General features: G+C 43.9%; 2 protein-coding genes across 8 annotated transcripts in view; one reads left to right on the top strand and one right to left on the bottom strand.

Annotated features, from left to right (window-relative positions):
- The window catches only part of LOC139227553 (protein FAM227B-like), a 408,664-nt gene that overhangs the window by 251,933 nt on the left and 130,695 nt on the right, over window positions 1-26,036 (top strand). The gene's annotated exons all lie outside the window — the stretch shown is intronic.
- Window positions 1-26,036, bottom strand: part of fgf7 (fibroblast growth factor 7) — a 141,922-nt gene that overhangs the window by 113,638 nt on the left and 2,248 nt on the right. For 3 of the 4 annotated variants that reach the window (XM_070858395.1, XM_070858397.1, XM_070858398.1), the window contains exon 2: window positions 19,397-19,515. The gene's annotated coding sequence lies outside the window, so the exon portion shown is untranslated. Of the gene's footprint in view, window positions 1-19,396; window positions 19,516-19,622; window positions 19,764-26,036 lie in introns of all 4 variants that reach the window. The other variant, XM_070858396.1, reaches the window with a different exon arrangement.

Raw genomic sequence — 26,036 nt, 5'->3', positions numbered from 1 at the left:
GTGTTTTCAACAAGCTAAAAGGTTTCACGTCATTGGCCCTGAATTCGCGGACGTGCACGAGGTGCTCACGTGCCCGTAGGGGCCCGCAAGTTCCGGGTTTAGGTATACAAAGTGCATCCGGAAGTAAAGGGCCTCCACGGGCGGAGAGTTGGGCTATTTGCCCAATTTCTGCTCAGCAAGTGCCCTTGAAATTCTTACGACTGTTTTTATCAGTGTAAGACTTTTAAAGGACAGAAAAGTATTTTTTTTTCAACAATTTAAATATTTAAAATCCTGTTAAATAAGGTAAATTTATTTTTAGACCTTTGAAAACGTAAATTTATTTTTCAAAAAATGTAATTTTTGTTTTGAATAATTAATAAAACTTAATTTTGATTAATTTTAAATATGTGATAAAAAAATAAATATAATTATAAGTGTTTGTATGTTTTTGGGGGTATTCCCATTCATACTTATGGTGATTCCACACAAACAGAATTCTCCGGAAGTATGAATGGGAATACCCCTGATTGGTTAGGCCGGCACACATGATCCCAGGGAAGCGTGCGAAGCACTTAGGTCCCTGGAATATGGGGGTCTCTATGCAGGCTTTCGCATAGAGGCCTAGGACCACAAGTCTCTGAACCTCCTGCATCACCAGGTAGATTCGTAGAAAGTTTTCAGGTCGGATGTATCCAACCGCAATTTCTGGGCCAATAATGGGCTAGAAATTTGGTTTTCAGTGAAAACAGTATTTTTTCGCCAAAATTACTCTTTTCACTTCACTATCGCTATCAGGCCGTAAATTCAACCTTTATTTTGCGCAGCGGTAAAAATCGGCATTGCATGAGGATTCGCGCTGCAAACCACGAATTTCGGCAACTTTAGTTCGAAACCGACACCGCTGCGAGAGAGGCCTTGGGAGAGCGGAAAAACACCCAAAAAATAAATTGGAAAATCATTTCACAAAACATTAACAAGACACTTATCTATCGAATCGCTGTAAAAGAATTAAAAGATAAAAACATTAACTTACCTTTTTGCAGGTCTTCATACTTACCGCTGCTATGACAGGTTTTTCCCTGTTGGTATTCTGAGCGCAGAATGCAGGTGCGGAGGGAGACAAATTTTTGTTTCAAACGCTATTTCGACTATTGCATGATGGCGTTCCCCTCCCAGCAATACGTGGAAAGTGCCATCGCACAAAGGTCACTAAATTTCTCACCGACCCGGTTTTCGCCAAAAAGGGAGAAATAGCACCAAAAACCCAATTGCAAAAATCGCCAAATTTCTAGCCCTTTATGTCTGAAAAGTGCCAGTGGCATAAAAAGTGGATGGTGCTGACTTACTTGACAGCATCACACCAAAATTCCATCTCAATTCCACCCACAGGTGTACATAACCCATTGGTTAAATCCAGATGTACAATAAGAATGATTAATAGTCAACCCGCCAATATAGTGTGTTGTCTCTGGGGTGGGGGGTAGAATTCTGCCCTTCACTATCTATAGAGAAATTATTAATGCATGTATAAAGAACATACATTACAATTTTGCTTTAAGTAACACACAGCAATAATCTTCCCCTGGAAGAGTGTTTCTCAATCTTCCTTACCTTGTGACTGGAAGACATTTTAAAACTGAAAGACTGAATGTTTCTTTTTCATCTATTATCCCTGCTTTTAACAACATGAAAATGATGGCGAATGTGGCAGAGAAAGTATAACTGCTATAAATGCGTCAAAGCTATAGAGGCTAAAATATGGCTTTGTTTTACTTCAGGTGAATTATATGTCTAAAGGCATAGATTAAAGCAAATTTCAGATGATGCTTTGAAGACGATGTGTGCAGATGGTGCAGCCTTCTTTTCAACTTCATGCCTTGGGGGCCTATAAAGGGGTGGGGGTCCGAGGTAGAAGTGGAACCTATAGAAAATCACGTTATGTTTATTTTGGATTTGAAAATCTTACTAAAATTTTACTTCTCAAAAAAAAATAAAGGCTCCCAACTTTCATAGATTCTAAATTATAGGTTAGCCCTGTATTATTGTTACTAACTCATTTATTTTTTTTCTGCCATTACAAACTAGAATATTGTTGCACTCTAGTTCTGCAAATACCTTGAAGAACAGGTCCCACAAAAGTGGCTAATATGTTATAGTCATAATACCAATCTTAATGAAGGTATGATAATACTTTTCTTAATGCCAGGCTAATGAAGAAAAATGGTTACATATTAGTTCAAAGACATTTGATTTACAAGTATTACAAAAACTGAGGAGAGATTTCCTTTGTACCCTAAGTGTAGCAAAATAGGGCTCAATTTTGGCCCAGCCCGTTTTTCGGCACATTTACCAGAGATGCGCCGCTTTTCTCCGTTCAGAACTGCGCCGAAAAATGTCCTTCCCACTTTGGCTGCTGTCCAGCCTCCTCCCTATGGTCGCGCAGCGTGGCCAGTCAAGTCTGGGGTGGAGCCAGCGTCCTGTGCTGTAAACAGTGCTGGGACGTCTGCACATGCGCAGTGGACTGTCCGCGCATGCGCAGTAGCTCCTCGCGCCCTGCCTTTCCGTGTCTTGCTGCAGCCGCTGTGTGGGACCCAATGCTGGCCGAATGTTGTGAATATGGAGCGGCAATTGCACCAACTGCTTAGTTCCATTTGATTTGAAGTTTTAATCACTTTAATCTTAGAAATCGCACCGGGAGGCCACTCAGCCAGGGCTAGGGGCGGGTAGGAGAATTGATAGTGCTCCTGCTTGGATGATTTCTATCAGTTCTCCTGCCCGCCTCTAGCCCCGGCTGAGTGGCCTCCCGCACCGGCCGGCCTACTGCCTTCCCGGGCCAAGTTTTAAGATGAAGGTACTTCAATTTTTTATTTGTTACTCAATGCTTCTTTCTTTTTGTTTCCAAGGTTTGGTGCTTTTTAAGTCTTGGTGCTTTAGGTGCAGGTCCTCTCTGCTTCCCTTCCCGCCCCTATCCCAGGCCGAATGGCCTCCGATGTACCTACCTGCGCTGATTTGTTAACTCCTCGGGTTTTCTGAAGTGGCCACATATGCTGGCCTAAGTAGATTTGGAGTAACTATTAGCTGGCCAAAGTTGCCTAAATGGGCAGAACTAGCGTCAGTGGTTGGTAACGCCCCCTTATGAGAGAAAAAAAAAATAAACTAAAAAAATTGTAACTAACTCACTAACACTGGTATAAATTGATTGTGGAAAATGAGAATTTTTAAGTTACGCCAGAAAAACCAAGTTACTCCAAAAAAAGATGGAGCAACTCCTGGCCAAAATTGAGTCCATAGTAACTGAGTTGATAAAGAATATGTTTGTGATTTTGCTACAGCCTAAATTCATCCACTTTGTCTCCTTGCTCCCTGCTTTCAAAAAATCCTTTTCTTCAACCATGTCTTCAGCTCCATTCTAATTCCTTTACTGTTTTTCCTTTTCTTCCTCCTATTCTGCATCCACTTCTTTCTTCTGCTATTTAAAGCACTTTGAGATGTCTTGCTGGACATGAGCAGCACTCTAAGTTGTTGAATTTCCATAGGATTACGTACGATGTACAGCACAGAAACAGGCCATTCGGTCCAACCAGTCCATGCCGGCGTTTATGCTCCACTCGAGCCTCCTCCCGTCTTTCCTCATCTAAATACATCATCATATCCCTCTATTCCCTTCTCCTTCAGGTGCTTGTCTAGCCTCCCCTTAAATGCATCTATACTATTCGCCTCAACCATTCCCTGTGGTAGTGAGTTCCACATTCTCACCATTCCTTGGGTAAAGAAGTTTCTTCTGAATTCCCTATTGGATTTCTTGGTGACTATCTTATATTGATGGTCTCTAGTTATGCTCTTCCCCTCAAATGGAAACATTCTTTCTGTATCCCCTCTTTCATAATTTTAAAGACCTCTATTAGATCATTCCTCAGCCTTTTTTCAAGAGAAAAGTGTAAGATTTCTAAACCTCTGGTGTTAAATTGACAGCAAGACCAATTCCTTTAAAACAATTTGTAATAAGTTTATTAAACACACACACACATGCACATAGCCTATCGGACAAAACAACAGTCGACTTGTATTCTATGGCCTCTACTTAATTACAACAGGTAAGGTATGAGTTACAGATTTAAACAGACATATACTTCCCTCTGAGTCAAGCAAATCTCAGTCTTCTTCATTGCAAGCGATACGTGAAAATTACCATCTTCACTGCGTTACCAATTTAAAGTCCAACTTTTGGCACTTGGGTGTCTGTCGCAAAGGGAGCCGTTCCACAATTATTTCCAGCGCAAAAACGCGATCCTCGCAAGCTTTAGTGCGGGGCCGGGAATGCTGTGAGGGCCTTAGGAGGTGGGGGGAAAAATTCAAAAAAAAATTACCAAGATCCTTGGCTAACAAATCGCTGCAAAAAAAAAAAAAGAAAAAAGAAAAACTTTAACTTACTTTTTTTGAAGGTTTTCCAACTTACCGCTGCCGGCAGGGCTGCACCGCTAGGTTTTACCTGTTGGTATTCTGGGCACGGCGTACAGGTCGGGTGAGTGCCGAAACTCGAACGGTAACGCAATCCGAGTCGTTACACGTCCGGCACAGCTCTCCCCGGCGGTGCTTCGAAGCCCTGCCGCAAACAAGGAGCCGAGGACCGTGACCAGGCTTAGTGACCGGGTTTTTGCCGCAGAGGGTTAAAACACGGCGAAAACCCCGGTCACAAACCCCGCGAAAATCAGCCCCTTCAGTACATTTCTACTAGAATTTCCTAACAACCCGCCAGCACCCGATTGCCACCCAAAGCTTGTCACCGCCGAAAACATCCCCCCCCAAAAAGGAAAAAAATCCGCCCAGCGAAACAAATGGGCGTTGCACCCCGATTCTCGGCGGAAAAGTGGAATCTTGGGCCAATTGGGTGGCTCTTAAAGAAAATAGGCGATAATTTAAAAATTCACTAAAAATTTATCCCGGTTGTGTCGAAATCTCGACTTCCGATAAACAACTCAGACACCTTCAGTTCCGGCAGAAGTTTTTTAAATTTACTTGCTAGCAAGGGAAAGGTCACACTCAGTCAATGGCTAAGTGAACACCTTCGAAATGGTACAATTTCACGAGATATTTATACAGTAAAACCCAAGTTATGGCCTCTCCCTGTGTATTGGCTCTGTCTCGCAGTCAGTGAATACAGATAAAGAGTTAATTACTACATCCTTGTCCTGACATGGTTTCCAGATATTTCCTTTTGTCAGGGTTATTAGTTGGCCAGCCGGCCATCACTCGATGAGAGTGTGGTAATGAGCTATTACCTGCATTGCATTGTGTTAGGATTGTCCAGTTTGCTGGTCAGTTATCTTTTTGCATCAAATGGATGAGGTCTGTACAAGAGATAATGGCTGGTGGTTTGAGTACTTTGAAAAGAGTGGGGTGGAGTGTTGTATAGACAATAGGAGAGCACCATGGGGGGTACTTGTCTCAGCAGGACTTGCCTCCCAGCTGTCTGGTGGCTATCAGCCATTTCAAGCCAGGTTTAGCTGTTTATGCAAACCGACTGCTTGTTGCAGAAATTCCTGGAAGGACCAGGACTCCATTTTGTTTTATATTGAAAAGGGCACAAAAACTACAGTGTGGTATAGCTTAGATAAAAATAAATTTCCACAGTTGAGCCCAGGAAGCGAAAAACACAAATTGTTTTTTTCAAAAAACAGAACATAAAAAATCATAAAAACGTTGTTAGGACCCTTTTAACTTAAATCACCACAACAGATTTTTAAAATAATGAGTTAAAAAAAACAATTACTAACCTTTTTCTTGCAAAACTGCTCACCTACTGCCCAGTTCCACTGATTCTCATGGGCGGGTTTTTATATACTTGCCTACGGTTCACCGCTGAGCCAAGAATTGCGCCAGGGCAATCTATGGACGGTGCACGGCAGTGGTCCGCTCCCCAGCCGGACTTCGAAACCGCTGGTGTAACTCGAGGTGGGCAATTTCTCGCCGATCTGGTTATCGCCCAAAACGGCAAATACCGCCGAGAAACCGGGCAGTGAACACTCCAATTTCTAGCCCATTGTTTCTCAGCATAAGTTGGTAAAGTCCCAGGATTGGGTCTTGATATCAGGACAGTTCTTTATTGGCTTTTCTCACACATGTGACTGTCTGCAGAAACTGGAACCATTTCTTGATGAAGTTTTCCGATGAACACCTTTTAGTTTTGATGCATTTGTTTACCCCAAAAGTTATGCTCGTTTTGTTCCTTAAGCTCTGCCCATCCAGAGAACACTTGAACTTGATGTATCCATTTTGTGCTCTTGAGTTCAAACCGCAGCCTGTCTGTAATCTGCACTTTCGACATTGATGCATACACACTAAATTCACCTTCATTATATACATCTCATATCAATTCTATCACTAACATGCACTTTTATTTTTACAAAAGAGACCCAGCCTGTTCATCCTTTTCTTGATATGTATACCCTCGCATTTCTCGTATCATCCTGTAAATCTTCTCTACACCCTCTCCAGTGCCTCGATATCCTTTTTATAATATGGATACCAGAACTGTACGCAGTATGGTCTAACCAAGGTTTGATACAGGTTTAGCATAACTTCCCTACTTTTCAATTCTATCCCTCAAAATATGCTTGGTTTGCTTTTTTTTTTAGTCTTGTTAACCTGCGTCGCAACTTTTAGTGATTTGTGTATTTGTGCTCCAAGATCCCTTTGTTCCTCTACCCCACCTAGATTCGCACCCTCCAAGTAATAAATGAACTCCCCATTCTTCCAACCAAAATGTAATAACTCACATTTATCTGTGTTGAACTTCATTTGCCAATTATATATCTGCAAGTTTATTAATGTCCTCCTGTAATTTGTTGCAGTCCTCCTCTGTATTGACTATACCCCCCGCCCCCAATTTGATGTCATCCACAAATTTAGAAATTGTGTTGTTGATTCCAAAGTCTAAATCGTTAATATAAGTTGTGAACAACAGTGGTCCCAGCACTGATCCTTGTGGAACACAACTACCCAACTTCTGCTCTGTGAATAGCTACCCTTTATGTTGTGTATGGAGAAAAAGTCAGACTGAACACTGTGAGCTCAAAGTAAAGTGTGACCTTAGTCGTTTATTGCAGGTCTCCAGAGTGCCTCTCCAACCTGTGAAGCCTTCTCCAATACCTGTGCTCCCAAGGGATTATGAGATCCCGTGGGACTCCAAGGAATGAGCCCTCTGGTGGCTGTACAGAGTAAATACAAGTTCACAAAAATGACAACATTCCCCCCCCCCAAAGTCAATAGTGTAACTATTTACAATGTGGGGTCCTTGCCCTGGTTGATCATCTCGGTGTGAAAGCTGGTGTTGTTGAATCATTTGTTGGGCCCTCGCTGGGCTGTTGTGCAGCTGGCCTTGCTGGGCTGCCTGGTGTGTTGGGCCCTGCAGGGCTGCTGTGGATGATGAGCTCTGCTTCGTAGTCAACCGTGGTGCCGGTTGCCACTGGTGTGTGTGTGTTGGGGGATCAAAAAAGATAGTCTAAGGTGGGTTGCTCAGGGTAGTCCGTGAATCTGAGTTTGATTTGGTCCAAGTGTTTCCGGTGAATGAATCCATTTGAAAGTTTGACCCGAAACACCCTGCTCCCCTCTTTGGCCATGACAGTGCCGGGAAGCCACTTGGGACCTTGTCCATAATTTAATACAAATACAGGATCATTGATTTCAATCTCGCGTGACACATTTGCGCTATAATGGTATGCATTTTGTTGCAGCCGCCTGCTCTCTACATGTTCATGTAGATCAGGGTGAACTAACGAGAGCCTTGTCTTAAGTGCTCTTTTCACGAGCAGTTCAGCAGGTGGGATCCCAGTGAGTGAGTGTGGTCTCGTGCGGTAGCTAAGCAGGACTCAGGATAGGTGAGTCTGCAGTGAGCCTTCAGTTAGCCTCTTCAAGCCTTGCTTGATGGTTTGCTTTGATCTCTCTGCCTGACCATTGGACGCTGGTTTAAACTGGGCAGATGTGACATGTTTGATCCCGTTATGGGTCATGAATTCTTTGAACTCAGCACTGGTAAAACATGGCCCACCAGGACATCGGGTAAGCCGTGTGTGGCAAACATGGCCCACAGGCTTTCAGTCGTGGCAGCTGATGTGATGGCCGACATTGTCTCACATTCAATTGGAGTACGCGTCTACAACCATCAGGAACATTTTACCCAAGAACGGGCCTGCATAGTCGATGTGTACCCTAGTCCACGGTTTGGAAGACCAAGACCATAAACTTAGCAGCGCCTCCCTGGGTACATTGCTTAACTGCGAGCATGTATTACATCTGTGAACGCGGGACTCTAAGTCCGCATCGATACCGGGTCACCACATGTAGGATCTGGCTATCGCTTTCATCATTCGATGCCTGTGTGGGTAAACATAGAAACATAGAAACATAGAAAATAGGTGCAGGAGCAGGCCATTCAGCCCTTCTAGCCTGCGCCAATTCAATGGGTTCATGGCTGAACATGAAACTTTAGTACCCCCTTCCTGCTTTCTCGCCATACCCCTTGATCCCCCGAGTAGTAAGGACTTCATCTAACTCCCTTTTGAATATATTTAGTGAATTGGCCTCAACTACTTTCTGTGGTAGAGAATTCCACAGGTTCACCACTCTCTGGGTGAAGAAGTTTCTCCTCGTCTCGGTCCTAAATGGCTTACCCCTTATCCTTAGACTGTGACCCCTGGTTCTGGACTTCCCCAACATTGGGAACATTCTTCCTGCATCCAACCTGTCCAAACCCGTCAGAATTTTAAACGTTTCTATGAGGTCCCCTCTCACTCTTCTGAACTCCAGTGAATACAAGCCCAGTTGATCCAGTCTTTCTTGATAGGTCAGTCCCACCATCCCGGGAATCAGTCTGGTGAATCTTCGCTGCACTCCCTCAATAGCAAGAATGTCCTTCCTCAAGTTAGGAGACCAAAATTGTACACAATACTCCAGGTGTGGCCTCACCAAGGCCCTGTACAACTGTAGCAACACCTCCCTGCCCCTGTACTCAAATCCCCTTGCTATGAAGGCCAACATGCCATTTGCTTTCTTAACCGCCTGCTGTACCTGCATGCCAACCTTCAATGACTGATGTACCATGACACCCAGGTCTCGTTGCACCTTCCCTTTTCCTAATCTGTCACCATTCAGATAATAGTCTGTCTCTCTGTTTTTACCACCAAAGTGGATAACCTCACATTTATCCACTTGATTCTTCATCTGCCATGCATTTGCCCACTCACCTAACCTATCCAAGTCACTCTGCAGCCTCATAGCATCCTCCTCGCAGCTCACACTGCCACCCAACTTAGTGTCATCCGCAAATTTGGAGATACTATATTTAATCCCCTCGTCTAAATCATTAATGTACAATGTAAACAGCTGGGGCCCCAGCACAGAACCTTGCGTTACCCCACTAGTCACTGCCTGCCATTCTGAAAAGTACCCATTTACTCCTACTCTTTGCTTCCTGTCTGCCAACCAGTTCTCAATCCATGTCAGCACACTACCCCCAATCCCATGTGCTTTAACTTTGCACATTAATCTCTTGTGTGGGACCTTGTCGAAAGCCTTCTGAAAGTCCACATATACCACATCAACTGGTTCTCCTTTGTCCACTTTACTGGAAACATCCTCAAAAAATTCCAGAAGATTTGTCAAGCATGATTTCCCTTTCACAAATCCATGCTGACTTGGACCTATCATGTCACCATTTTCCAAATGCGCTGCTATGACATCCTGAATAATTGATTCCATCATTTTACCCACTACTGAGGTCAGGCTGACCGGTCTATAATTCCCTGCTTTCTCTCTCCCTCCTGTTTTAAAAAGTGGGGTTACATTGGCTACCCTCCACTCGATAGGAACTGATCCAGAGTCAATGGAATGTTGGAAAATGACTGTCAATGCATCCGCTATTTCCAAGGCCACCTCCTTAAGTACTCTGGGCTGCAGTCCATCAGGCCCTGGAGATTTATCGGCCTTCAATCCCATCAATTTCCCCAACACAATTTCCCGACTAATAAAGATTTCCCTCAGTTCCTCCTCCTTACTAGACCCTCTGACCCCTTTTATATCCGGAAGGTTGTTTGTGTCCTCCTTAGTGAATACTGAACCAAAGTACTTGTTCAATTGGTCTGCCATTTCTTTGTTCCCCGTTATGACTTCCCCTGATTCTGACTGCAGGGGACCTACGTTTGTCTTTACTAACCTTTTTCTCTTTACATACCTATAGAAGCTTTTGCAATCCGCCTTAATGTTCCCTGCAAGCTTCTTCTCGTACTCCATTTTCCCTGCCCTAATCAAACCCTTTGTCCTCCTCTGCTGAGTTCTAAATTTCTCCCAGTCCCCAGGTTCGCTGCTATTTCTGGCCAATTTGTATGCCACTTCCTTGGCTTTAATACTATCCCTGATTTCCCTTGATAGCCACGGTTGAGCCACCTTCCCTTTTTTATTTTTACGCCAGACAGGAATGTACAATTGTTGTAATTCATCCATGCGGTCTCTAAATGTCTGCCATTGCCCATCCACAGTCAACCCCTTAAGTATCATTCGCCAATCTATCCTAGCCAATTCACGCCTCATACCTTCAAAGTTATCCTTCTTTAAGTTCTGGACCATGGTCTCTGAATTAACTGTTTCATTCTCCATCCTAATGCAGAATTCCACCATATTATGGTCACTCTTCCCCAAGGGGCCTCGCACTATGAGATTGCTAATTAATCCTCTCTCATTACACAACACCCAGTCTAAGATGGCCTCCCCCCTAGTTGGTTCCTCGACATATTGGTCTAGAAAACCATCCCTTATGCACTCCAGGAAATCCTCCTCCACCGTATTGCTTCCAGTTTGGCTAGCCCAATCTATGTGCATATTAAAGTCACCCATTATAACTGCTGCACCTTTATTGCATGCACCCCTAATTTCCTGTTTGATGCCCTCCCCAACATCACTACTACTGTTTGGAGGTCTGTACACAACTCCCACTAATTTGCCCTTTGGTGTTCTGCAGCTCTACCCATATAGATTCCACATCATCCAAGCTAATGTCTTTCCTAACTATTGCATTAATCTCCTCTTTAACCAGCAATGCTACCCCACCTCCTTTTCCTTTTATTCTATCTTTCCTGAATGTTGAATACTCCTGGATGTTGAGTTCCCAGTCCTGATCATCCTGGAGCCACGTCTCCGTAATCCCAATCACATCATATTTGTTAACATCTATTTGCACAGTTAATTCATCCACCTTATTGCGGATACTCCTTGCATTAAGACACAAAGCCTTCAGGCTTGTTTTTTTAACACCTTGTCCTTTTAGAATTATGCTGTACAGTGGCCCTTTTTGTTCTTTGCCTTGGGTTTCTCTGCCCTCCACTTTTCCTCATCTCCTTTCTGTCTTTTGCTTTAGGTGCTGTAGAGGTCATTGATGAAGGTGTCTCTGCCCTTCTTGGGGACCACTACTCGATTGCCCTACAGAAGGCAGTTTGCCTGTATAGACATTTCATCTTTGCGCCGCTGGAACGGCTTTATCTCATCCTGCATTTCCACTGGGACACTGGATCAGCTCCTGTGAAGCACACAGCTTTTGACTAGAGATAATAAGGGGTCTTGGCTTGTCCAGGTTTTGATCTGCCAGGCAGTGATGGGTGATTGCTCACTCTCAAATGCTTCCATAGCCATGGCTAGATCCTCGGGCTGCGCCATTACCACCCCCGTGGTGGGCAATGGCAGCCTATTGAGAGCATCGGTGCAGTTTTCTGTGCCTGGCCTGTGGCGGATGACGTAGTTGTATGCGGACAACGTGAGCACCCATCTCTGGATGTGGACCAATGCGTTGGTATTTATCCCTTTACTCTGAGAACAGGGATACAAGTGGCTTATGGTCAGTTTCCAATTCGAATTTTAGCCCAAACAGGTATTGATGCATTTTCTTTACCCCATAGACACACACTAATGCTTCTTTTTCAATCATGCTATAGGCTCTCTCGGCCTTAGACAGACTCCTGGATGCATAAGCAACCTGTTGCAGTTTCCAGAAATCATTAGCTTGTTGCAATACACACCCAACGCCATATGACGATGCATCACATGCTAGTGCCAAACGCTTACATGGATCATACAACACAAGCAATTTGTTTGAGCATAACAATTTTCTCGCTTTTGCAAAGGCATTTTCTTGGCTTTTGCTCCAAACCCATTCGCCCCCTTTTCGTAGTAAGACATGTCATGGTTCTAGCAGGGTGCTGAGACCCGGTAAGGAGTTGCCAAAGTAGTTCCAGAAACGACCGCAGTTTCATCACATTCTGTGGCCTCGGTGCGTTCTCGATCACCTCTGTCTTCGCAATGGTGGGCCTGATGCCATCCGCCGCAATCCTCCTTCCCAGGAAAATGCACTTCGAGCATTTTAACCTGAGCCCCACATGGTTGAGTCGACTAAGAACCTCCTCCAGGTTCTGCAGGTGCTCAACTGTGTTCCGACCTGTGTCCAAGATGTCGTCTTGGAAGACCACGGTGCGTGGGACTGACTTCAGTAGGCTTTCCATTTTTCTCTGGAATATTGCCACCGCTGATCAGATTCCAAATGGGCATCTGTTACAAACAAAAAAACCTTTGTGCGTGTTGATGCAGGTGAGGGCCTTTGATGATTCCTCCAGTCAGAGTAGGAATCGCAGGATAGCTCAGATGAATATGTGGCTTGAGCAGTGGTGCAGCAGGGAGGGATTCAAATTCCTGGGGCATTGGAACCGGTTCTGAGGGAGGTGGGACCAGTACAAACCGGACGGTCTGCACCTGGGCAGGACTGGAACCAATGTCTGAGGGGGGAGCGTTTGCTAGTGCTGTTGGGGAGGAGTTAAACTAATATGGCAGAGGGATGGGAACCTATGCAGGGAGACAGAGAGAAGTAGAATGGAGGCAGAAGCAAAAGATAGAAAGAAGAAAAGTAAAAGTGAAGGGCAGAGAAACCTAAGGCAAAAAGCAAAAAGGGCCACATTAGAGCAAAATTCTAAAAGGGCAAAGTGTGTTAGAAAGACAAGCCTGAAGGCTCTGTGCCTCAATGCGAGGAGTATTCGGAATAAAGTGGACGAATTAACTGCGCAGATAGCAGTTAACGGGTATGATGTAATTGGCATCACGGAGACATGGTACCAGGGTGACCAAGGCTGGGAATTCAACATCCAGGGGTATTCAACATTTAGGAAGGATAGACAGAAAGGAAAAGGAGGCGGGGTGGCATTGCTGGTTAAAGAGGAAATGAATGCAATAGTAAGAAAGGACATTGGCTTGGATGATGTGGAATCTATATGGGTGGAGCTGCGGAATACCAAGGGGCAGAAAACGCTAGTGGGAGTTGTGTACAGACCATCAAACAGTAGTAGTAAGGTTGGGAACAGCATCAAACAAGAAATTAGGGATGCATGCAATAAAGGTACAGCAGTTATCATGGGTGACTTTAATCTACATATTGATTGGGCTAACCAAACTGGTAGCAATGCGGTGGAGGAGGATTTCCTGGAGTGTATTAGGGATGGATTTCTAGACCAATATGTCGAGGAACCAACCAGTGAGCTGGCCATCTAAGACTGGGTGATGTGTAATGAGAAAGGACTAATTAGCAATCTTGTGCGAGACCCCTTGGGGAAGAGTGACCATAACATGGTAGAATTCTTTATTCAGATGGAGAGTGACATAGTTAATTCAGAAACTAGGGTCCTGAACTTAAGGAAAGGCAACTTCGATGGTTTGAGGCGTGAATTGGCTAGAATAGACTGGCAAATGATACTTAAAGGGTTGACGGTGGATAGGCAATGGCAAACATTTAAAGATCACAGCAATTGTTCATCCCTGTCTGGAATAAAAATAAAACGGGGAAGGTGGCTCAATCGTGGCTAACAAGAGAAATTAAGGATAGTGTTAAATCCAAGGAAGAGGCATATGAATTGTCCAGAAAAAGCAGCAAACCTGAGGACTGGGAGAAATTTAGAATTCAGCAGAGGAGGACAAAGGGTTTAATTAAGAGGGGGAAAATAGAGTACGAGAAGCAGCTTGCCGGGGACATTAAAACTGACTGTAAAAGCTTCTACTGATCGGTGAAGAGAAAAAGATTAGTGAAGACAAACGTAGGTCCCTTGCAGTCAGATTCAGGTGTATTTATAATGGGGAACAAAGAAATGGCAGAACAATTGAACAAATTCTTTGGCTCTGTCTTCACGAAGGAAGACACAAATAATCTTCCAGAAGTACTAGGGGACCGAGGTCTCGTGAGAAGGAGGAACTGAAGGATATCCTTATTAGGCGGAAAATTGTATTCGGGAAATTGATGGGGTTGAAGGCCGATAAATCCCTGGGGCCTGATAGTCTGCATCCCAGAGTACTTAAGGAAGTGGCCCTCGAAATAGTAGATGCATTGGTGATCATTTTCCAACAGTCTATCGACTCGGGATCTGTTCCTATGGACTGGAAGGTAGCTAATGTAATACCACTTTTTAAAAAGGGAGGGAGAGAGAAAGCAGGTAATTATATATCGGTTAGCCTGACATCAGTGGTGGGGAAAATGTTGGAATCAATTATTAAGGATGAAATAGCAGCGCATTTGGAAAGCAGTGACAGGATCGGTCCAAATCAGCATAGATTTATGAAGGGGAAATCATGCTTGACAAATCTTCTGGAATTTTTTGAGGATGTAACTAGTAGAGTGGACAAGGGAGAACCAGTGGATGTGGTGTATTTGGACTTTCAAAAGGCTTTTGACAAGGTCCCACCAAGAGATTGGTGTGCAAAATCAAAGCACATGGTATTGGGGGTAATACACTGACGTGGATAGAGAACTCGTTGGCAGACAGGAAGCAGAGAGTCGGGATAAACAGGTCCTTTTCAGAATGGAAGGCAGTGACTCGTGGAGTGCCGCAGGGCTCAGTGATAGGACCCCAGCTCTTTACAATATACATCAATGACTTGGATGAAGAAATTGAGTGTAATATCTCCAAGTTTGCAGATGACATTAAACTGGGTGGCGGTGTGAGCTGTAAGGGGGACACTAAGAGGCTGTAGGATGACTTCGACAGGTTAGGTGAGTGGGCAAATGCATGGCAGATGCAGTATAATGTGGATAAATGTGAGATTATCCACTTTGGAGGCAAAAACGCGAAGACAGAATATTATCTGAATGATGGCAGCTTAGGAAAAGGGGAGGTGCAATGAGATCTGGGTGTCATGGTTCATTGAAAGTTGGCATACAAGTACAGCAGGCGGTGAAGAAGGCAAATGGTATGTTGGCCTTCATAGCTAGGGGATTTAAGTATCGGAGCAGGGAGGTCTTACTGCAGTTGTACAGGGCCTTGGTGAGGCCTCACCTGGAATATTGTGTTCAGTTTTGGTCTCCTAATCTGAGGAAGGACGTTCTTGCTATTGAGGGAGTGCTGCGAAGGTTCACCAGACTGATTCCAGGGATGGCTGGACTGACATATGAGGAGAGACTGGATCAACTGGGCCTTTATACATTGGAGTTTAGAAGGATGAGAGGGGATCTCATCGAAACATACAAGATTCTGACGGGACTGGACAGGTTAGATGCGGGTAGATTGTTCCCGATGTTGGGGAAGTCCAGAACCAGGGGACATAATCTTAGAATAAGGGGTAGGCCATTTAGGACTGAGATGAGGAGAAACTTTTTCACTCAGAGAGTTGTTAACCTGTGGAATTCCCTGTCGCAGAGAGTTGTTGATGCCAGTTCATTGGATATATTCAAGAGGGAGTTAGATATGGCCCTTACGACTAAGGAGACCAAGGGGTATGGAGAGAAAGCAGGAAAGGGGTACTGAGGGAATGATCAGCCATGATCTTATCGAATGGTGGTGCAGGCTCGAAGGGCCGAATGGCCTACTCCTGCACCTATTTTCTATGTTTCTATGTTTCCAGTTCCTGCGTCATGTCGGCTGAATTTAGATCCAGCTTCGTGAACGTCTTTCCACCCGCCAGCATTGCAAAGAGATTGTCGGCTTTTGGTAGTGGGTATTGGTCTTGCAGGGAGAAACGATTGATAGTTACTTTGTAATCGCCATAGATTCTGACGGTGCCGTATCCCTTGAGGACTAGGACAATAGGACTGGCCCACTCGCTGAACTCGGTGAAATGATGCCCTCTCGTTGCAGCCGGTCTAGCTCGATCTCTATCTTTTCTCTCATCATGTACGGTACTGCTCTCGCCTTGTGATGGATGGGTCGTGCCCCGGAATTAGGTGGATCTGCACTTTTGCTCCTTGGAATTTCCCGATGCCTGGTTCAAACAGCGAAGGAAATTTGTTTAAGATCTGGGCACAAGAAGTGTCGTCAGCGGGCGATAGCGCTCGGAAGTCACCCCAGTTCCAACGCATCTTTTCCAGCCAGCTTCTGCTGAGCAGCGTGGGACCATCGCCCGGTACCACCCAGAGTGGTAGCTTGTGCACCGCTCCATCGTAGGAGACCTTTACGGTAGCACTGCCGATTACAGGAATCAGTTCTTTTGAGTAAGTTCTTAGTCTTGTTAAGATTGGCCTTGAGACCTTGTTGCACCACAACCTTTCAAAAGTCTTTTTGCCCATGATGCACTGGCTCGCGCCCGTGTCCAGCTCCATTGACACCGGGAGTCCATTTAGTTCAACATTCAGCATTATCGGGGGACAATTAGTGGTGAATGTGTGCACCCCATGTACCTCTGCCTCCTCTATCTGAGGCTCTGATTCGTAGTGATCCTCCGTGGATCTGTCCTCCTCTGCAACGTGGTAGTTTGCAGGTTTAACAGGCTTAGCAGCTCGCCTGCACACTCGTTGGAGGTGTCCCATTGTTCCACAGCCCTTGCAAACATATCCTTTGAATCGGCATGAATCGAAACGGTGATCACCGCCGCAGCGCCAACAAGGTGTTAATGGCCTTGCATTCATCAACCTTGACGGTGGACTCTGAGACATCTGCGGACGTGTAGCTGCAGGTATGTGTGACCTGCCCTGTACATTACGATTCGAAAACAACATCACTTTGTTCACAGTACTTGTAGCAGCACTTGTGTGCTGAGAGATTTGCTTAGTATTGTCACTGGTGGCTGTGAACGCCTGGGCTATCGCTATGGCCTTACTCAAGGTTGGGGTCTCTACAGTCAAAAGCTTGCAAAGTATGGTTTCGTGGCCAATGCCAAATACGAAAAAGTCTCTGGGCATGTGCCCCAAATGTCCTTCAAATTCGTAATGTCCTGCAAGGCGTCTCAGCTCGGCGACATAACTCGTCACTTTCTGGCCTTCAGACCTTTTGTAGGTGTAGAACCGTTACTTCGCCATCAGAACGCTTTCCTTCGGGTTCAAATGCACTCGGACCAGTGTGCACAAATTGCCGTATGATTTCTCCGTGGGTTTCGCTGGAGTGAGCAGATTTTTCGTGAGGCCATACGTTGGTGCCCCACAGACGGTGAGGAGGATCGCTCTATGTTTGGCAGTGCTCTCTTCCCCATCTAGCTCGTTGGCCACGAATTATTGGTCGAGTCGCTCCACAAACGTTTCCCAATCATCTCCTTCCGAAAATTTCTCCAGGATGCCCACTGTTCTCTGCATCTTTGGGTTCGCTATCTGTATCTCGTTGCCAGTTGTTATGTATGGAGAAAGAGTCAGACTGAACACTGTGAGCTCAAAGTAAAATGTGACCGTAGTCTTTTATTGCAGGTCTCCAAAGTGCCTTTCCAACCTGTGAAGCTTTCTTAAATACCTGTGCTCCCAAGGGATTGAGAGATTCCCTTGGGACTCCGGGGAATGAGCCCTCTGGTGGCTGTACAGAGTAAATACCACATATATGACACTTGACCCATACTCTGCTTTCTGTCTTGAAGCCAGCTAACTATCCATTCTGCAATTTCTCTTTCGAAACTGTAGAAGAATGGCCTGTTTTCCTGGTCTTCTACAGCTCTTTTCCCCAAGTTATTGACATAACTCAACTTTATTGCTTTTGTTTATGTGAGTGGAAGGGATTTTTTTTTTTTAGATTTAAAGTTCTAACGGGTCATTCAATAATATATAAGAGCATGTTCTATTTGAATGACTGGCATGTCATTTCATGAGAGGCTGGATCAATGATGTACAGACCAATAGCAACAAAATCCTTCTACAAACTAGCGAAGATTCTGTAATTGCATTTCAGTTGCTCCTCGACCATATACTTGAACTGCCAGATTCTGTCAAACAGTAAATTATGTTCCTGAAACACTCACTGAATCATATGTAAGCTTTTGAGTGAGCTGAAATAGGCACACTAATATTCCATCTCACTAATATCAACATATATTATGATAATGAAAAGTTTGTTTTGTTGTATGTCGCTGGCTAGTTCCTTGATTTTAATTCAATCCTGGATTTAATAGGTGTATATTTATGAACATACACACAAAGACGGACAGGAAAAGACCCTCTGGTCCATCCAGCCTGTCTCACACAATTGTATCACAATATGTACACTCCCCACCCCATCCAAAAACAATGGGTCTGAAATGGCGTTCCCCACGGGCGCGTACAAAGTGCGGACAAGCCCGTGGGGTCCCCGCAAGTTCCGGGTTTAGGTACGCGAAGCGCATGCACCTGAACCCGGCACTTGCGATCGGCCAAAAATCCTTTTGACCGATCGCACCCATGTGAAGGAAAGGAGCCTCCGCGGGTGGAGAGTTGGCTATTTGCCCAACTCCTGCCCAGCGGATGTCCTTCAAATTCTTACACTGGTAAAAGTGGGCGTAAGGCCTGCTTTTACCAGCGTAAGAGTTTAAAAAATAGAAAAATAAAATGTTATCACTCATTTATATATTTAAAAACCCTGTCCATTAAGGTAAGTTTATTTTTAGCCCGTTAAAACATATTTTGTTTTTAAATCCAAAAACAAAATGTTTTGTTTAAAATATTTAATTCAATTGTATTTTAATTAATTTTAAATACTTAATGTTTTTAAAATTTATTTTCTGTGTTTTTGGGAGTATTCCCAATCATACTTATGGCAGCTCCGTACATACGAAATCACCAAAAATATGAATGGGGAATCCCTCTACTCTGATAGGTTGAGCCGGCCCACGTGAACCCAGAGATCTGTACCAAACCTGTATGATCCTGGGATACGTGGGCCCCTATGCTGGCCTTCGTGTAGAGCCCCAGGACCGCAAGTCCCCAAACCTCCGGGACCACTAGGTACTTTCCTTTGAAATTTTTGCAGTCACAGGATCCGCCCACGGGAAGCCCCAGACTGCAATTTCTTGGCCATTGTGATCTCCTGAAGAGGCGTAAAACCAGATGAAAACCCAGGCCAATTTGGGGGAAACAAATCTGGGAAATTCCTCTTCAACCCCCACCCCCTCCCCCACACCCCCCTCCCAGGAGATAGAAATAATCCAGGAGATCATTCTGGTCTTGAATTCCTACCTTTTGTAAGAGGTGATCTCCGCCCCAACCAGAAACAGGTCTAGCTCTCACTTGAAGGAATTCAGCGAATCGGCATCCACCGCATGGACCAGTAGCCTGTTCCATAGGTCCACTATTGTCTGGAAAAAGAACCACCTCCTGACATCTAACATTTCAAGTTCACTCGAATACTTTTGAACAGCAAACCACAACACCCGTAACTAAAAGCGAGATAAATGATACATACTTATTGGGACTATTGACTCATTATAAAATCGGAGTGGACTTGTGTTGCTAACTGCTGGAGCACTATCTCCCTGCACAAGGAAGTGTGAGGATGGAACTTCAATCTTAACTGGGACGAGCCGGTTCGAGACTATAATTTCTCCTGCAAGAGAGGAGTGAAAATCAGATGGTCATTTCCCACTGCCTCCTAGTGGTCATTAACAGGTCTGCCCACTACCTTATAAGAACATAAGAATTAGGAACAGGAGTAGGCCATCTAGCCCCTCGAGCCTGCTCCGCCATTCAACAAGATCATGGCTGATCTGGCCGTGGACTCAGCTCCACTTACCCGCCTGCTCCCCATAACCCTTAATTCCCTTATTGGTTAAAAATCTATCTGTCTGCGATTTGAATCCATTCAATGAGCTAGCCTCAACTGCTTCCTTGGGCAGAGAATTCCACAGATTCACAACCCTCTGGGAGAAGAAATTCCTTCTCAACTCGGTTTTAAATTGGCTCCCCGGTATTTTGAGGCTATGCCCCCTAGTTCTTGTCTCCCCGACCAGTGGAAACAACCTCTCTGCCTCTATCTTGTCTATTCCTTTCATTATTTTAAATGTTTCTATAAGATCACCCCTCATCCTTCTGAACTCCAACGAGTAAAGACCCAGTCTACTCAATCTATCATCATAAGGTAACCCCCTCATCTCTGGTATCAATCTCTGTACCCCCTCCAAAGCTAGTATATCCTTCCTTAAGTAAGGTGACCAAAACTGCACGCAGTACTCTAGGTGCGGCCTCACCAATACCCTGTACAGTTGCAGCAGGACCTCCCTGCTTTTGTACTCCATCCCTCTCACAATGAAGGCCAACATTCCATTCGCCTTCCTGATTACCTGCTGCACCTGCAAACTAACTTTTTGGGATTCATGCTCAAGGACCCCCAGGTCCCTCTGCACCGCAGCATGTTGTAATTTCTCCCCATTCAAATAATATTCCCTTTTACTGTTTTTTTTCGAAGGTGGATGACCTCACATTTTCCGACATTGTATTCCATCTGCCAAACCTTAGCCAATTCGCTTAACCTATCTAAATCTTTTTGCAGCCTCTCTGTGTCCTCTACACAACTCGCTTTCCCACTAATCTTTGTGTCATCTGCAAATTTTGTTACACTACACTCTGTCCCCTCTTCCAGGTCATCTATGTATATTGTAAACAGTTGTGGTCCCAGCACCGATCACCACTAACCACCGATTTCCAACCCGAAAAGGACCCATTTATCCCGACTCTGCTTTCTGTTAGCCAGCCAATTCTCGATCCATGCTAATACATTTCCTCTGACTCCGCGTACCTTTATCTTCTGCAGTAACCTTTTGTGTGGCACCTTATCGAAGGCCTTTTGGAAATCTAAATACACCACATCCATCGGTACACCTCTATCCACCATGCTCGTTATATCCTCAAAGAATTCCAGTAAACTAGTTAAACATGATTTCCCCTTCATGAATACATGTTGCGTCTGCTTGATTGCACTATTCCTATCTAGATGTCCCGCTATTTCTTCCTTAATGATAGCTTCAAGCATTTTCCCCACTACAGATGTTAAACTAACCGGCCTATAGTTACCTGCCTTTTGTCTGCCCCTTTTTGTAAACAGAGGCGTTACATTAGCTGCTTTCCAATCCGATGGTACCTCCTCAGAGTCCAGAGAATTTTGGTAGATTATAACGAATGCATCTGCTATAACTTCCGCCATCTCCTTTAATACCCTGGGATGCATTTCATCAGGAGCAGGGGACTTGTCTACCTTGAGATCCATTAGCCTGTCCAGCACTACCCCCCTCGTGATAGTGATTGTCTCAAGGTCCTCCCTTCCCACATTCCCGTGACCAGCAATTTTTGGCATGGTTTTTGTGTCTTCCACTGTGAAGACCGAAGCAAAATAATTGTTTAAGGTCTCAGCCATTTCCACATTTCCCATTATTAAATCCCCCTTCTCATCTTCTAATGGACCAACATTTACTTTAGTCACTCTTTTCCGTTTTATATATCTGTAAAAGCTTTTACTATCTGTTTTTATGTTTTGCGCAAGTTTACCTTCGAAATCTATCTTTCCTTTCTTTATTGCTTTCTTAGTCATTTTTTGCTGTCGTTTAAAATTTTCCCAATCTTCTAGTTTCCCACTAACCTTGGCCACCTTATATGCATTGGTTTGATACTCTCCTTTATTTCCTTGGTTATCCACGGCTGGTTATCCCTTCTCTTACTGCCCTTCTTTTTCACTGGAATATATTTTTGTTGAGCACTATGAAAGAGCTCCTTAAAAGTCTTCCACTGTTCCTCAACTGTGCCACCGTTTAGTCTGTGTTCCCAGTCTACTTTAGCCAACTCTGCCCTCATCCCACTGTAGTCCTCTTTGTTTAAGCATAGTCCGCTCGTTTGAGACACTACTTCCTCACCCTCAATCTGTATTACAAATTCAGCCATACTGTGATCACTCATTCCGAGAGGATCTTTTACTAGGAGATCGTTTATTATTCCTGTCTCATTACACAGGATCAGATCTAAGATAGCTTGCTCTCTTATAGGTTCTGTAACATACTGTTCTAAGAAACAATCCCGTATGCATTCTATGAATTCCTCCTCAAGGCTACCCCGTGCGATTTGATTTGACCAATCGATATGTAGGTTAAAATCCCCCATGATTACTGCCGTTCCTTTTTCACATGCCTCCGTTATTCCCTTGATTATTGTCCGCTCCACCGTGAAGTTATTATTTGGGGGCCTATAAACTACACCCACCAGTGACTTTTTCCCTTTACTATCTCTAATCTCCACCCACAATGATTCAACATTTTGTTCATTAGAGCCAATATCGTCTCTCACAACTGTCCTTTATTAACAGAGCTACCCCACCTCCTTTCCCTTCTTGTCTATCTTTCCGAATTGTCAGATCCCCCTGTATGTTTAATTCCCAGTCTTGGCCACCCTGCAACCACGTTTCTGTAATGGCCACCAAATTATATCCATTTGTAATGATTTGTGCCGTCAACTCATTTACTTTGTTTCGAATGCTGCGTGCCTTTAGGTAGAGTGTTTTAATACTAGTTTTTAAACCATGATTTTTAGTTTTGACCCCTCCTGCAGCCCCTTTATATTCATACATATTGTCCCTTCCTATCACCTTGTGGTTTACACTTACCCCAGTGCTACTCTGCTCTGTTGCCTCCTGCCTTTTCTTGGGGTTCTGTTCATCTGAGCTCTTATCCACTCTAACTAGCTCAGAGCCCTCTCCTGGGTTCCCATCCCCCTGCAAAACTAGTTTAAAGCCCTCCCAACCATACTATCAAAACCACCCGCGAGAACATTGGTCCCGTCTCTGTTGAGGTGTAACCTGTCCGACTTGTACTGGTCCCACCTACCCGAGAAGCAATCCCAATTGTTCAGGAAACTAAAGGCCTCCCTCCTACACCAATGCCCCAGCCACGTTTTTATCTGACTAGCCTTCCTATTTCTACCCTCACTAGTACGTGGCACTGGCAGTAATCCCGAGATTACCACCTTTGAGGTCCTGGCTTTCAATCTTACTCCTAGCTCCCTAAACTCAGCTTTCAGGACCTCACCCCTCTTTCCACCTATGTCGTTGGTACCAATGTGGACCACAACCACTGGCTGTTCCCCTTCCCTCCCCAGAATGCCCCACAGAGACTTGTGTTTAGTTGGATTTAAAGGCATGCGGATAAATTACAATAAAAAAAATTGGTGTTGACAGTAGCCTATAAGAAAAAAAGATTTGCATTTATATATAATATATATACATGTATTGCATTTGCATTTATATAGCACTCTTCACAACCTTTGGACATCCCAAAGCACTTTACAGTCAATGAAGAGCTTTTGAAATGTAGTCACTGTTGTAACGTAGGAAACACGGCAGGCAATTTGCACACAGCAAGCTCCTACAAACAGCAATGTGATAATGACCAGATCATCACTTTTTAGGTGTCAATCAATGATCTTATTCTTATTATGGCTAGACTTACATTTGAGAAGTAGGAGTTAGACTCTAGAATGTGCTCAAACAGCCAATAATGTGACAGTTCAATGAAGGGAGGGGTTTATAAGTGTTACTTCCAAGATCAACTTTTTTTAAATACTTGTCATATTTTACAGTGTAATACCAACTATTATGGACTACATAAATAACATTGAATGGATTCTGAATTAATGTGGAAACGGATTCTGTGTGAAATGAAGAGTGAGCTGGTGTCTAATTAGAAATCTATTACACAACTTTTTTTACGTCTGTGGTTTTAAAACATTCAGTCAAAATCAGGCAAAATGTTCTGAGGCTTTTTTATGGCTTTACAATCATGTAAAAAAAACAAAACTAAGAACCATGCCTATCTGAATTTAGCCTTGATCAGACATATTTAATCAGAACCAAGCCTTTAAATCCAAAAGCTTAGATCTAGCTCCGATTTAATAGAAATGGCAGAAAACAGATGTGACAACCCCTCGTGATCCAGAAATTTTGTGCGAATTAGACTTTTTTTTCATCAAAGTGATGTAATAGGCCATGTATGTTCATCTTACATATGGTGTCACTTCTTTTGTTGTTTTCTGGCCTGCTTTTGGAATTAGATTTGGTGGGTTTGCTCAGATTTCTGTTGACTTCAATCTGAGTCAGTCTGCACGCCCATAATTAAGTAATAATGATGTCTGATCAAATTGAGGACAGGCTGCGTGACTGAAGGACAAGACCAAGAGTTGATTCTATCAGTCTCCCAGTCTGACCTTAATTCAGTAAAAATGTACATGTGAGGTACATTTTTTGATATTCAAATTCCACCTTCTAGTTCATTTAGAACTTAGCTCTTTATCTCCATGTATGACTTTACGTGTATCTGTAACACATGGCAAGTTTGTTCTTGCCCTTTCATTGTGCTAATCTGAATAGTTAAACAGTAAAGATGTTGTTCAGACAGCCACAAAGTGGTTCAGGATGTGTGGTGCTCTAATTGGAGTTTGTTAGCTGAACATAACTGGAACTACAATCAAACTTTGAATCTTTTTTGTTTCAAGGATGAGCTGCGTCTAAAACTAATCAACTTAGTTACTCCTAGCTGCACTGCAGCTAGTGTTCCTTGTAATAAACCTCAGAGGACATTTTCCTCAAAGTCTCTGGGGCGGGAATGTTTTCTCACATGTATCATGGCAAATTTTAAAATTGTTGTTTGGGTCCTGCATTCTACAACAACAACTTGTATTGATATAGCGCCTTTAACGTAATGAAACGTCCCAGGGTGCTTCACAAGCATATTATGAGACAAAATATTTGACACCGAGCCACATAAGGAGAAATTAGGGCAGGTGACCAAAAGCTTGGTCAAAGAGGTAGGTTTTAAGGAGCTTCTCAAAGGAGGATAGAGAGGTGGCGAAGTTTAGGCAGGGAATTCCAAAGCTTAAGTCCTAGGCAACAGAAAGCACGGCCACCAATGGTTGAGCGATATAATCAGGGATGCTCTAGAGGGCAGAATTAGAGAAGCGCAGATATCTCAGTTGGTGGGGGAGGGGGGGTGGGGGGAGGCGGGTTGTGGGGCTGAAGAGATTACAGAGATAGGGAGAAGTTGGGGAGAAGGAACGGAGTTTGTGACGGGGACCGAAAACAATGGCTTCGGACGACCTAATACTCAATTGGATAACATTTCTGCTCATCCAGAACAGGATGTCGGACAAGCAGTCTGACAATTTAGAGACAGTGGAGGGTCGAGAGAAATGGTAGTGAGGTAGAGCTGGGTGTCATCAGCGTACATGTGGAAACTGATGCTATGTTTTCAGATGATGTCGCCAAGGGGCAACATGTAGATGAGAAATCGGAAAACCAAATATTTGTATTTGCTTTTTTACTGTTCCAGATTGGAAATCCATTACAAATAGTTATTCAAGAGCACAAATCTTAACCAAACTATGAATAGAAATGGCATCTGGGACTATAAAATCCATTCCAAGCATTTTTGTCATGGCAGAAAAGTCTGTTGTTTTCTAAACAAAATTCTTAAAATTCATCTGCTCTCTTTTTCCTTTCTGGGCATGGAACTGGCTAACAGCTTTCTAAATTGTCATCTTCTGATAAATGATTTTCTTAGTTCTGTTTTATTAATATACGTGTTTCTCTACTACTGTCCCTGCATATTGATACTACCTTCTTTGACAGGAACAATTTATAAGCATTTCCAGCAACACTAGCAATCCAAGTGCTTGCTTAACCTACCCGCAGATATACCTGAATATTATGGGAAGAATCCTGCCAACTTCCCTTTCCACCCCTTCACAATCTGGCCAACACATGACCTTGCTTATGTTTTTAATATTATTTTAACTTACTAAAATGGAATATATATATATATAGGCCATTGAGTTTTGTTTGTCATAT

This window comes from Pristiophorus japonicus, chromosome 17 (genome assembly GCF_044704955.1).
Source record: "Pristiophorus japonicus isolate sPriJap1 chromosome 17, sPriJap1.hap1, whole genome shotgun sequence".
NCBI lineage: Eukaryota > Metazoa > Chordata > Chondrichthyes > Pristiophoridae > Pristiophorus > Pristiophorus japonicus.
This window is presented reverse-complemented; position numbering and strand designations above follow the sequence as displayed.